Raw genomic sequence first — 15952 nt, forward strand, 5'->3', positions numbered from 1 at the left:
TATAACGTCAAACGTTATAAGGTAATAGTATATAATGTTATACGTTATAAGCTAATAGTATATAACGTTATACGTTATAAGCTAATAGTATATAACGTTATACGTTATAACGTAATACTATATAACGTCTAACGTTATAAGGTAATAGTATATAACGTTATACGTTATAAGGTAATAGTACATAACGTTATACGTCATACCGTATTACTATATAACGCTATACGTTATAAGGTAATACTATATAACGTTATACGTTATAAGCTAATATTATATAATGTATTACGTTATAAGGTAATACTATATAACATTATACGTTACAAGCCAATACTATATAACGTTATACGTTATAAGGTAATACTATATAACGTTATACGTTATAAGCCAATACTATATAACGTTATACGTTATAAGCTAATAGTATATAACGTTATACGTTATAACGTAATAATATATAACGTCAAACGTTATAAGGTAATACTATAGAACGTTATACGTTATAAGCTAATATTATATAACGTTACACGTTATGACGTAATACTATATAACGTCAAACGTTATAAGGTAATAGTATATAACGTTATACGTCATAAGCTAATAGTATATAACGTAGTACGTTATACCGTAATACTATATAACGTTATACGTTATAAGCTAATAGTATATAACGTTATACGTTATAACGTAATACTATATAACGTAGTACGTTATACCGTAATACGATATAACGTTATACGTTATAAGCTAATAGTATATAACGTTATACGTTATAACGTAATAATATATAACGTCAAACGTTATAAGTTAATAGTATATAACGTTATACGTTATAAGCTAATAGTACATAACGTTATACATCATACCGTAATACTATATAACGCTATACGTTAGAAGGTAATACTATATAACGTTATACGTTATAAGCTAATACTATATAACGTTATACGTTATAAGGTAATACTATATAACGTTATACGTTATAAGCTAATACTATATCACGTTATACGTTATAAGCTAATAGTATATAACGTTATACGTTATAAGGTAATAGTATATAACGTTATACGTCATAAGCTAATAGTATATAACGTAGTACGTTTTACCGTAATACTATATAACGTTATACGTTATAAGCTAATAGTATATAACGTTATACGTTATAACGTAATACTATATAACGTAGTACGTTATACCGTAATACTATATAACGTTATACGTTATAAGCTAATAGTATATAACGTTATACGTTATAACGTAATAATATATAACGTCAAACGTTATAAGTTAATAGTATATAACGTTATACGTTATAAGCTAATAGTACATAACGTTATACATCATACCGTAATACTATATAACGCTATACGTTAGAAGGTAATACTATATAACGTTATACGTTATAAGCTAATACTATATAACGTTATACGTTATAAGGTAATACTATATAACGTTATACGTTATAAGCTAATACTATATCACGTTATACGTTATAAGCTAATAGTATATAACGTTATACGTTATAAGGTAATAGTTTATAACGTTATACGTTATAAGGTAATAGTACATAACGTTATACGTTATACCGTAATATCATATAACGTATTACGTTATAAGGTAATACTATATAACATTATACGTTATAAGCCAATTCTATATAACATTATACGTTATAAGCTAATAGTATATAACGTTATACGTTATAACGTAATTATATATAACGTCAAACGTTATAAGGTAATAGTATATAATGTTATACGTTATAAGCTAATACTATATAACGTTATACGTTAAAAGCTAATAGTATATAACGTTATACGTTATAAGCTAATAGTATATAACGTTATACGTTATAACGTAATACTATATAACGTCAAACGTTATAAGGTAATAGTATATAACATTATACGTTATACCGTAATACTATATAACGATATACGTTATAAGCTAATAGTATATAACGTTATACGTTATACCGTAATACTATATAACGTCAAACGTTATAAGGTGATACTATATAACGTTATACGTTAGAAGCTAATACTATATAACGTTATACGTTATAAGCTAATAGTATATAACGTTATACGTTATAACGTAAAACTATATAACGTTATACGTCATACCGTAATACTACATAACGTTATACGTTATAAGCTAATACAATATAACGTTACACGTTATAACGTAATACTATATAACGTAAAACGTTATAAGGTAATAGTATATAACGTTATACGTTATAAGCTAATAGTATATAACGTTATACGGTATAACGTAATACTATATAACGTCAAACGTTATAAGGTAATACTATATAACGTTATACGTTATAAGCTAATATTATATAACGTTACACGTTATGACGTAATACTATATAACGTCAAACGTTATAAGGTAATAGTATATAACGTTATACGTCATAAGCTAATAGTATATAACGTAGTACGTTATACCGTAATACTATATAACGTTATACGTTATATGCTAATAGTATATAACGTTATACGTTATAACGTAATACTATATAACGTAGTACGTTATACCGTAATACGATATAACGTTATACGTTATAAGCTAATAGTATATAACGTTATACGTTATAACGTAATAATATATAACGTCAAACGTTATAAGTTAATAGTATATAACGTTATACGTTATAAGCTAATAGTACATAACGTTATACATCATACCGTAATACTATATAACGCTATACGTTAGAAGGTAATACTATATAACGTTATACGTTATAAGCTAATAGTATATAACGTTATACGTTATAACGTAATACTATAGAACGTCAAACGTTATAAGGTAATAGTATATAACGTTATAAGTTATAAGGTAATAGTACATAACGTTATACGTTATACCGTAATACTATATAACGCTATACGTTATAAGGTAATACTATATAACGTTATACGTTATAAGCTAATACTATATAACGTTATACGTTATAAGCTAATAGTATATAACGTTATACGTTATAAGGTAATAGTTTATAACGTTATACGTTATAAGGTAATAGTACATAACGTTATACGTTATACCGTAATACCATATAACGTATTACGTTATAAGGTAATACTATACAACATTATACGTTATAAGCCAATACTATATAACATTATACGTTATAAGCTAATAGTATATAACGTTATACGTTATAACGTAATTATATATAACGTCAAACGTTATAAGGTAATAGTATATAATGTTATACGTTATAAGCTAATACTATATAACGTTATACGTTATAAGCTAATAGTATATAACGTTATACGTTATAGCGTAATACTATATATCTTAAACGTTATAAGGTAATAGTATATAACGTTATACGTTATAAGGTAATAGTACATAACGTTATACGTTATACCGTAATACTATATAACGCTATACGTTATAAGGTTATACTATATAACGTTATACGTTATAAGCTAATACTATATAACGTTATACGTTATAAGGTAATACTATATAACGTTATACGTTATAAGCTAATAGTATATAACATTATACGTTATAAGCTAATACTATATAACGTTATACGTTATAAGCTAATATTATATAACGTATTACGTTATAAGGTAATACTATATAACATTATACGTTACAAGCCAATACTATATAACGTTATACGTTATAAGGTAATAGTATATAATGTTATACGTTATAAGCTAATAGTATATAACGTTATACGTTATAAGCTAATAGTATATAACGTTATACGTTATAACGTAATACTATATAACGCTATACGTTATAAGGTAATACTATATAACGTTATACGTTATAAGCTAATACTATATAACGTTATACGTTATAAGGTAATACTATATAACGTTATACGTTATAAGCTAATACTATATAACGTTATACGTTATAAGGTAATAGTTTATAACGTTATACGTTATAAGGTAATAGTTTATAACGTTATACGTTATAAGGTAATAGTACATAACGTTATACGTCATACCGTAATACTATATAACGCTATACGTTATAAGGTAATACTATATAACGTTATACGTTATAAGCTAATACTATATAACGTATTACGTTATAAGGTAATACTATATAACATTATACGTTATAAGCCAATACTATATAACGTTATACGTTATAAGCTAATAGTATATAACGTTATACGTTATAACGTAAAAATATGTAATGTCAAACGTTATAAGGTAATAGTATATAATGTTATACGTTATAAGCTAATAGTATATAACGTTATACGTTATAACGTAATACTATATAACGTCAAACGTTATAAGGTAATAGTATATAACGTTATACGTTATAAGGTAATAGTACATAACGTTATACGTTATAAGGAAATAGTACATAACGTTATACACCCTTGGACAAAAAGATAGCACATGTGTGCTATCATTAATTTCTCATAGATAGAGTCCGAATTTCCCAAGTTTGACGAATGGCATATAAACAGTACCTTGTAGTAATAAGGTATATGAGCTTGAAACTGTATCTTCGCTATTCCTCTTGTATTTATCAACAATGATTGTGAAATCCGGTCGGCGAAATGATAGCACACTTTCAAAAGTTGTAGTGTTTATTATCTACTAAATTGTACAAAAATAAAAAACCTTTTAAAATTTAATAATGTGTGGATCCTCCCTTATTCTCCACCACCTCCAGCATTCGTTTCGGCAAAGAACGATATAGTTTTCTAATATAATCCAGCGATATATTTCTCCATTCCTCTTCAAGGCACTTTTTTAACTGATTAATACTTTCAAATTGCCTATTTTCTCTATAAACGGCATTGCTTAATTTACTCCAACAGTTTTCGATTATGTTTAAATCGGGGGAGCATGCAGGCCAGTCCAAAACTGCAATATTTTCTGTTGAAAAATATTCTTTCACAACCTTAGCGGTGTGAACTGCAGCATTATCTTGCTGAAAAATAAAATCTTGTCTCGCAATATGTGTTGCGTACTTTGCAATTTGATTTTGTATCAAATTACGATAGGTTATAGCATTCATCTTGCTGCGAATTGATATTAAATCAGTCTTTCCGTTATACCCAATACCTGCCCAAAGCATAATGCTACCTCCACCCATTTGACGCCGTATTTGTGACAATTTTTTTTTTCTTACATCATGATAGTAAAAATTGAATCCATCTGGGCCATCTAAATTAAATCTTTTTTCATCTGTAAATATAACTTTCCTCCACTTCTTGTTCCACCGTATATGTTCTTTTGCAAAATATAATCGATGCTCCTTGTGAATCTGCTTTAGAGCTGGTCTTCGTTTTAATTTCATCCGCTTTATGTGCGCGGATTGTTGTAGTACACGTCTGACATTCCGAGGATTAGTTTTTACGCCAACTTTTTCTGCAATTTCACGTGACGTGAGAAGCGAATTTGACGCGGCACGTAAAATTGCACGTTTTTCACGAGTACTAATCGCGGAAGGTCTCCCACTGCTTTTTTTTGTTCCATAATTATTTACATCTTTCAGTAAATTATAAATGACTTTCCGACTTCTACTGAGAACTTTTGCAATTTTAGAAATAGTAAAGTTTTCTTTCTTTAATTTCAAAACTGTTTGAATCTCTTCACTATTTAGCTGTTTTCCACGTCCCATTGTTTGAATCGAAATTTGTAAGGTTTCTAATGAAATTCTTCTACTTTTCACTACGTCTACACCACTCAGAATACACAGAAATACTAAGGAATGGAAACAAAATGCTTGGTGTGCTATCATTTCGCCGACCGGATTTCACAATCATTGTTGATAAATACAAGAGGAATAGCGAAGATACAGTTTCAAGCTCATATACCTTATTACTACAAGGTACTGTTTATATGCCATTCGTCAAACTTGGGAAATTCGGACTCTATCTATGAGAAATTAATGATAGCACACATGTGCTATCTTTTTGTCGAAGGGTGTACGTTATACCGTAATACTATATAACGTCAAACGATATAAGCTAATACTATATAACGTTATACGTTATAAGCTAATAGTATATAACGTTATACGTTATAACGTAATAATATATAACGTCAAACGTTATAAGGTAATAGTATATAACGTTATACGTTATAAGCTAATAGTACATAACGTTATAGATCATACCGTAATACTATATAACGCTATACGTTAGAAGGTAATACTATATAACGTTATACGTTATAAGCTAATAGTATATAACGTTATACGTTATAACGTAGTACTATATAACGTCAAACGTTATAAGGTAATAGTATATAACGTTATACGTTATAATATAATAGTACATAACCTTATACGTTATACCGTAATACTATATAACGCTATACGTTATAAGGTAATACTATATAACGTTATACGTTATACCGTAATACTATATAACGCTATACGTTATAAGGTTATACTATATAACGTTATACGTTATAAGCTAATACTATATAACGTTATACGTTATAAGGTAATACTATATAACGTTATACGTTATAAGCTAATAGTATATAACATTATACGTTATAAGCTAATAGTATATACCGTTATACGTTATAACGTAATACTATATAACGTCAAACGTTATAAGGTAATAGTATATAACGTTATACGTTATAAGCTAATAGTATATAACGTTATACGTTATATCGTAATACTATATAACGCTATACGTTATAAGGTAATACTATATAACTGTTATACGTTATAAGCTATTACTATATAACGTTATACGTTATAAGGTAATACTATATAACGTTATACGTTATAAGCTAATACTATATAACGTCAAACGTTATAAGGTAATAGTATATAACGTTATACGTTATAAGGTAATAGTACATAACGTTATACGTCATACCGTATTACTATATAACGCTATACGTTATAAGGTAATACTATATAACGTTATACGTTATAAGCTAATATTATATAACGTATTACGTTATAAGGTAATACTATATAACATTATACGTTACAAGCCAATACTATATAACGTTATACGTTATAAGGTAATAGTATATAATGTTATACGTTATAAGCTAATAGTATATAACGTTATACGTTATAAGCTAATAGTATATAACGTTATACGTTATATCGTAATACTATATAACGCTATACGTTATAAGGTAATACTATATAACTGTTATACGTTATAAGCTAATACTATATAACGTTATACGTTATAAGGTAATACTATATAACGTTATACGTTATAAGCTAATACTATATAACGTTATACGTTATAAGGTAATAGTTTATAACGTTATACGTTATAAGGTAATAGTTTATAACGTTATACGTTATAAGGTAATAGTACATAACGTTATACGTCATGCCGTAATACTATATAACGCTATACGTTATAAGGTAATACTATATAACGTTATACGTTATAAGCTAATACTATATAACGTATTACGTTATAAGGTAATACTATATAACATTATACGTTATAAGCCAATACTATATAACGTTATACGTTATAAGCTAATAGTATATAACGTTATACGTTATAACGTAAAAATATGTAACGTCAAACGTTATAAGGTAATAGTATATAATGTTATACGTTATAAGCTAATAGTATATAACGTTATACGTTATAACGTAATACTATATAACGTCAAACGTTATGAGGTAATAGTATATAACATTATACGTTATAAGGTAATAGTACATAACGTTATACGTTATAAGGTAATAGTACATAACGTTATACGTTATACCGTAATACTATATAACGTCAAACGATATAAGCTAATACTATATAACGTTATACGTTATAAGCTAATAGTATATAACGTTATACGTTATAACGTAATAATATATAACGTCAAACGTTATAAGGTAATAGTATATAACGTTATACGTTATAAGCTAATAGTACATAACGTTATACATCATACCGTAATACTATATAACGCTATACGTTAGAAGGTAATACTATATAACGTTATACGTTATAAGCTAATAGTATATAACGTTATACGTTATAACGTAGTACTATATAACGTCAAACGTTATAAGGTAATAGTATATAACGTTATACGTTATAATATAATAGTACATAACCTTATACGTTATACCGTAATACTATATAACGCTATACGTTATAAGGTAATACTATATAACGTTATACGTTATAAGGTAATACTATATAACGTTATACGTTATAAGCTAATACTATATAACGTTATACGTTATAAGGTAATAGTATATAACGTTATACGTTATAAGGTAATAGTTTATAACGTTATACGTTATAAGGTAATAGTACATAACGTTATACGTCATACCGTAATACTATATAACGCTATACGTTATAAGGTAATACTATATAACGTTATACGTTATAAGCTAATACTATATATCGTTATACGTTATAACGTAATGATATATAACGTCAAACGTTATAAGGTAATAGTATATAATGTTATACGTTATAAGCTAATACTATATAACGTTATACGTTATAAGCTAATAGTATATAACGTTATACGTTATAACGTAATACTATATATTTCAAACGTTATAAGGTAATAGTATATAACGTTATACGTTATAAGGTAATAGTACATAACGTTATACGTTATACCGTAATACTATATAACGCTATACGTTATAAGGTAATACTATATAACGTTATACGTTATAAGCTAATACTATATAACGTATTACGTTATAAGGTAATACTATATAACATTATACGTTATAAGCCAATACTATATAACGTTATACGTTATAAGCTAATAGTACATAACGTTATACGTTATAAGGTAATAGTACATAACGTTATACGTTATACCGTAATACCATATAACGTATTACGTTATAAGGTAATACTATATAACATTATACGTTATAAGCCAATACTATATAACATTATACGTTATAAGTTAATAGTATATAACGTTATACGTTATAACGTAATTATATATAACGTCAAACGTTATAAGGTAATAGTATATAATGTTATACGTTATAAGCTAATACTATATAACGTTATACGTTATAAGCTAATAGTATATAACGTTATACGTTATAGCGTAATACTATATATTTCAAACGTTATAAGGTAATAGTATATAACGTTATACGTTATAAGGTAATAGTACATAACGTTATACGTCATACCGTATTACTATATAACGCTATACGTTATAAGGTAATACTATATAACGTTATACGTTATAAGCTAATATTATATAACGTATTACGTTATAAGGTAATACTATATAACATTATACGTTACAAGCCAATACTATATAACGTTATACGTTATAAGGTAAGAGTATATAATGTTATACGTTATAAGCTAATAGTATATAACGTTATACGTTATAAGCTAATAGTATATAACGTTATACGTTATAACGTAATACTATATAACGCTATACGTTATAAGGTAATACTATATAACGTTATACGTTATAAGCTAATACTATATAACGTTATACGTTATAAGGTAATACTATATAACGTTATACGTTATAAGCTAATACTATATAACGTTATACGTTATAAGGTAATAGTTTATAACGTTATACGTTATAAGGTAATAGTTTATAACGTTATACGTTATAAGGTAATAGTTTATAACGTTATACGTTATAAGGTAATAGTACATAACGTTATACGTCATACCGTAATACTATATAACGCTATACGTTATAAGGTAATACTATATAACGTTATACGTTATAAGCTAATACTATATAACGTATTACGTTATAAGGTAATACTATATAACATTATACGTTATAAGCCAATACTATATAACGTTATACGTTATAAGCTAATAGTATATAACGTTATACTTTATAACGTAAAATTATGTAACGTCAAACGTTATAAGGTAATAGTATATAATGTTATACGTTATAAGCTAATAGTATATAACGTTATACGTTATAACGTAATACTATATAACGTCAAACGTTATAAGGTAATAGTATATAACGTTATACGTTATAAGGTAATAGTACATAACGTTATACGTTATAAGGTAATAGTACATAACGTTATACGTTATACCGTAATACTATATAACGTCAAACGATATAAGCTAATACTATATAACGTTATACGTTATAAGCTAATAGTATATAACGTTATACGTTATAACGTAATAATATATAACGTCAAACGTTATAAGGTAATAGTATATAACGTTATACGTTATAAGCTAATAGTACATAACGTTATAGATCATACCGTAATACTATAAAACGCTATACGTTAGAAGGTAATACTATATAACGTTATACGTTATAAGCTAATAGTATATAACGTTATACGTTATAACGTAGTACTATATAACGTCAAACGTTATAAGGTAATAGTATATAACGTTATACGTTATAATATAATAGTACATAACCTTATACGTTATACCGTAATACTATATAACGCTATACGTTATAAGGTAATACTATATAACGTTATACGTTATACCGTAATACTATATAACGCTATACGTTATAAGGTTATACTATATAACGTTATACGTTACAAGCCAATACTATATAACGTTATACGTTATAAGGTAATAGTATATAATGTTATACGTTATAAGCTAATATTATATAACGTTATACGTTATAAGCTAATAGTATATAACGTTATACGTTATAACGTAATACTATATAACGCTATACGTTATAAGGTAATACTATATAACTGTTATACGTTATAAGCTAATACTATATAACGTTATACGTTATAAGGTAAAAATATGTAACGTCAAACGTTATAAGGTAACAGTATATAATGTTATACGTTATAAGCTAATAGTATATAACGTTATACGTTATAACGTAATACTATATAACGTCGAACGTTATAAGGTAATAGTATATAACGTTATACGTTATAAGGTAATAGTACATAACGTTATACGTTATAAGGTAATAGTACATAACGTTATACGTTATACCGTAATACCATATAACGTATTACGTTATAAGGTAATACTATATAACATTATACGTTATAAGCCAATACTATATAACATTATACGTTATAAGTTAATAGTATATAACGTTATACGTTATAACGTAATTATATATAACGTCAAACGTTATAAGGTAATAGTATATAATGTTATACGTTATAAGCTAATACTATATAACGTTATACGTTATAAGCTAATAGTATATAACGTTATACGTTATAGCGTAATACTATATATTTCAAACGTTATAAGGTAATAGTATATAACGTTATACGTTATAAGGTAATAGTACATAACGTTATACGTCATACCGTATTACTATATAACGCTATACGTTATAAGGTAATACTATATAACGTTATACGTTATAAGCTAATATTATATAACGTATTACGTTATAAGGTAATACTATATAACATTATACGTTACAAGCCAATACTATATAACGTTATACGTTATAAGGTAATAGTATATAATGTTATACGTTATAAGCTAATAGTATATAACGTTATACGTTATAAGCTAATAGTATATAACGTTATACGTTATAACGTAATACTATATAACGCTATACGTTATAAGGTAATACTATATAACGTTATACGTTATAAGCTAATACTATATAACGTTATACGTTATAAGGTAATACTATATAACGTTATACGTTATAAGCTAATACTATATAACGTTATACGTTATAAGGTAATAGTTTATAACGTTATACGTTATAAGGTAATAGTTTATAACGTTATACGTTATAAGGTAATAGTACATAACGTTATACGTTATACCGTAATACCATATAACGTATTACGTTATAAGGTAATACTATATAACATTATACGTTATAAGCCAATACTATATAACATTATACGTTATAAGTTAATAGTATATAACGTTATACGTTATAACGTAATTATATATAACGTCAAACGTTATAAGGTAATAGTATATAATGTTATACGTTATAAGCTAATACTATATAACGTTATACGTTATAAGCTAATAGTATATAACGTTATACGTTATAGCGTAATACTATATACTTCAAACGTTATAAGGTAATAGTATATAACGTTATACGTTATAAGGTAATAGTACATAACGTTATACGTCATACCGTATTACTATATAACGCTATACGTTATAAGGTAATACTATATAACGTTATACGTTATAAGCTAATATTATATAACGTATTACGTTATAAGGTAATACTATATAACATTATACGTTACAAGCCAATACTATATAACGTTATACGTTATAAGGTAATAGTACATAACGTTATACGTCATACCGTAATAATATATAACGCTATACGTTATAAGGTAATACTATATAACGTTATACGTTATAAGCTAATACTATATATCGTTATACGTTATAACGTAATAATATATAACGTCAAACGTTATAAGGTAATAGTATATAATGTTATACGTTATAAGCTAATACTATATAACGTTATACGTTATAAGCTAATAGTATATAACGTTATACGTTATAACGTAATACTATATATTTCAAACGTTATAAGGTAATAGTATATAACGTTATACGTTATAAGGTAATAGTACATAACGTTATACGTTATACCGTAATACTATATAACGCTATACGTTATAAGGTAATACTATATAACGTTATACGTTATAAGCTAATACTATATAACGTATTACGTTATAAGGTAATACTATATAACATTATACGTTATAAGCCAATACTATATAACGTTATACGTTATAAGCTAATAGTATATAACGTTATACGTTATAACGTAATAATATATAACGTCAAACGTTATAAGGTAATAGTATATAATGTTTTACGTTATAAGCTAATAGTATATAACGTTATACGTTATAAGCTAATAGTATATAACGTTATACGTTATAACGTAATACTATATAACGTCAAACGTTATAAGGTAATAGTATATAACGTTATACGTTATAAGGTAATAGTACATAACGTTATACGTTATACCGTAATACTATATAACGTCAAACGTTATAAGGTAATACTATATAATGTTATACGTTATAAGCTAATACTATATAACGTTATACGTTATAAGCTAATAGTACATAACGTTATACGTTATAACGTAATACTATATATTTCAAACGTTATAAGGTAATAGCATATAACGTTATACGTTATAAGCTAATAGTACATAACGTTATACGCCATACCGTAATACTATATAACGCTATACGTTATAAGGTAATAGTATATAACGTTATACGTTATACCGTAATACTATATAATGTTATACGTTATAAGCTAATAGTATATACCGTTATACGTTATAACGTAATACTATATAACGTCAAACGTTATAAGGTAATAGTATATAACGTTATACGTTATAAGGTAATAGTACATAACGTTATACGTCATACCGTATTACTATATAACGCTATACGTTATAAGGTAATACTATATAACGTTATACGTTATAAGCTAATATTATATAACGTATTACGTTATAAGGTAATACTATATAACATTATACGTTACAAGCCAATACTATATAACGTTATACGTTTTAAGGTAATAGTATATAATGTTATACGTTATAAGCTAATAGTATATAACGTTATACGTTATAAGCTAATAGTATATAACGTTATACGTTATAACGTAATACTATATAACGCTATACGTTATAAGGTAATACTATATAACGTTATACGTTATAAGCTAATACTATATAACGTTATACGTTATAAGGTAATACTATATAACGTTATACGTTATAAGCTAATACTATATAACGTTATACGTTATAAGGTAATAGTTTATAACGTTATACGTTATAAGGTAATAGTTTATAACGTTATACGTTATAAGGTAATAGTACATAACGTTATACGTCATACCGTAATACTATATAACGCTATACGTTATAAGGTAATACTATATAACGTTATACGTTATAAGCTAATACTATATAACGTATTACGTTATAAGGTAATACTATATAACATTATACGTTATAAGCCAATACTATATAACGTTATACGTTATAAGCTAATAGTATATAACGTTATAAGTTATAACGTAAAAATATGTAACGTCAAACGTTATAAGGTAATAGTATATAATGTTATACGTTATAAGCTAATAGTATATAACGTTATACGTTATAACGTAATACTATATAACGTCAAACGTTATAAGGTAATAGTATATAACGTTATACGTTATAAGGTAATAGTACATAACGTTATACGTTATAAGGTAATAGTACATAACGTTATACGTTATACCGTAATACTATATAACGTCAAACGTTATAAGCTAATACTATATAACGTTATACGTTAAAAGCTAATAGTACATAACGTTATACATCATACCGTAATACTATATAACGCTATACGTTAGAAGGTAATACTATATAACGTTATACGTTATAAGCTAATAGTATATAACGTTATACGTTATAACGTAGTACTATATAACGTCAAACGTTATAAGGTAATAGTATATAACGTTATACGTTATAATATAATAGTACATAACCTTATACGTTATACCGTAATACTATATAACGCTATACGTTATAAGGTAATACTATATAACGTTATACGTTATAAGCTAATACTATATAACGTTATACGTTATAAGGTAATACTATATAACGTTATACGTTATAAGCTAATACTATATAACGTTATACGTTATAAGCTAATAGTATATAACGTTATACGTTATAAGGTAACAGTTTATAACGTTATACGTTATAAGGTAATAGTACATAACGTTATACGTCATACCGTAGTACTATATAACGCTATACGTTATAAGGTAATACTATATCACGTTATACGTTATAAGCTAATACTATATATCGTTATACGTTATAACGTAATAATATATAACGTCAAACGTTATAAGGTAATAGTATATAATGTTATACGTTATAAGCTAATACTATATAACGTTATACGTTATAAGCTAATAGTATATAACGTTATACGTTATAACGTAATACTATATATTTCAAACGTTATAAGGTAATAGTATATAACGTTATACGTTATAAGGTAATAGTACATAACGTTATACGTTATACCGTAATACTATATAACGCTATACGTTATAAGGTAATACTATATAACGTTATACGTTATAAGCTAATACTATATAACGTATTACGTTATAAGGTAATACTATATAACATTATACGTTATAAGCCAATACTATATAACGTTATACGTTATAAGCTAATAGTATATAGCGTTATACGTTATAACGTAATAATATATAACGTCAAACGTTATAAGGTAATAGTATATAATGTTATACGTTATAAGCTAATAGTATATAACGTTATACGTTATAAGCTAATAGTATATAACGTTATACGTTATAACGTAATACTATATAACGTCAAACGTTATAAGGTAATAGTATATAACGTTATACGTTATAAGGTAATAGTACATAACGTTATACGTTATACCGTAATACTATATAACGTCAAACGTTATAAGGTAATACTATATAATGTTATACGTTATAAGCTAATACTATATAACGTTATACGTTATAAGCTAATAGTATATAACGTTATACGTTATAACGTAATACTATATATTTCAAACGTTATAAGGTAATAGCATATAACGTTATACGTTATAAGCTAATAGTACATAACGTTATACGCCATACCGTAATACTATATAACGCTATACGTTATAAGGTAATAGTATATAACGTTATACGTTATACCGTAATACTATATAATGTTATACGTTATAAGCTAATAGTATATACCGTTATACGTTATAACGTAATACTATATAACGTCAAACGTTATAAGGTAATAGTATATAACGTTATACGTTATAAGCTAATACTATATAACGTATTACGTTATAAGGTAATACTATATAACATTATACGTTATAAGCCAATACTATATAACGTTATACGTTATAAGCTAATAGTATATAGCGTTATACGTTATAACGTAATAATATATAACGTCAAACGTTATAA

The sequence above is a fragment of the Bombus pascuorum genome, chromosome 12 (genome assembly GCF_905332965.1).
Source record: "Bombus pascuorum chromosome 12, iyBomPasc1.1, whole genome shotgun sequence".
In the NCBI taxonomy this organism is placed as follows: Eukaryota; Metazoa; Arthropoda; class Insecta; order Hymenoptera; family Apidae; genus Bombus; species Bombus pascuorum.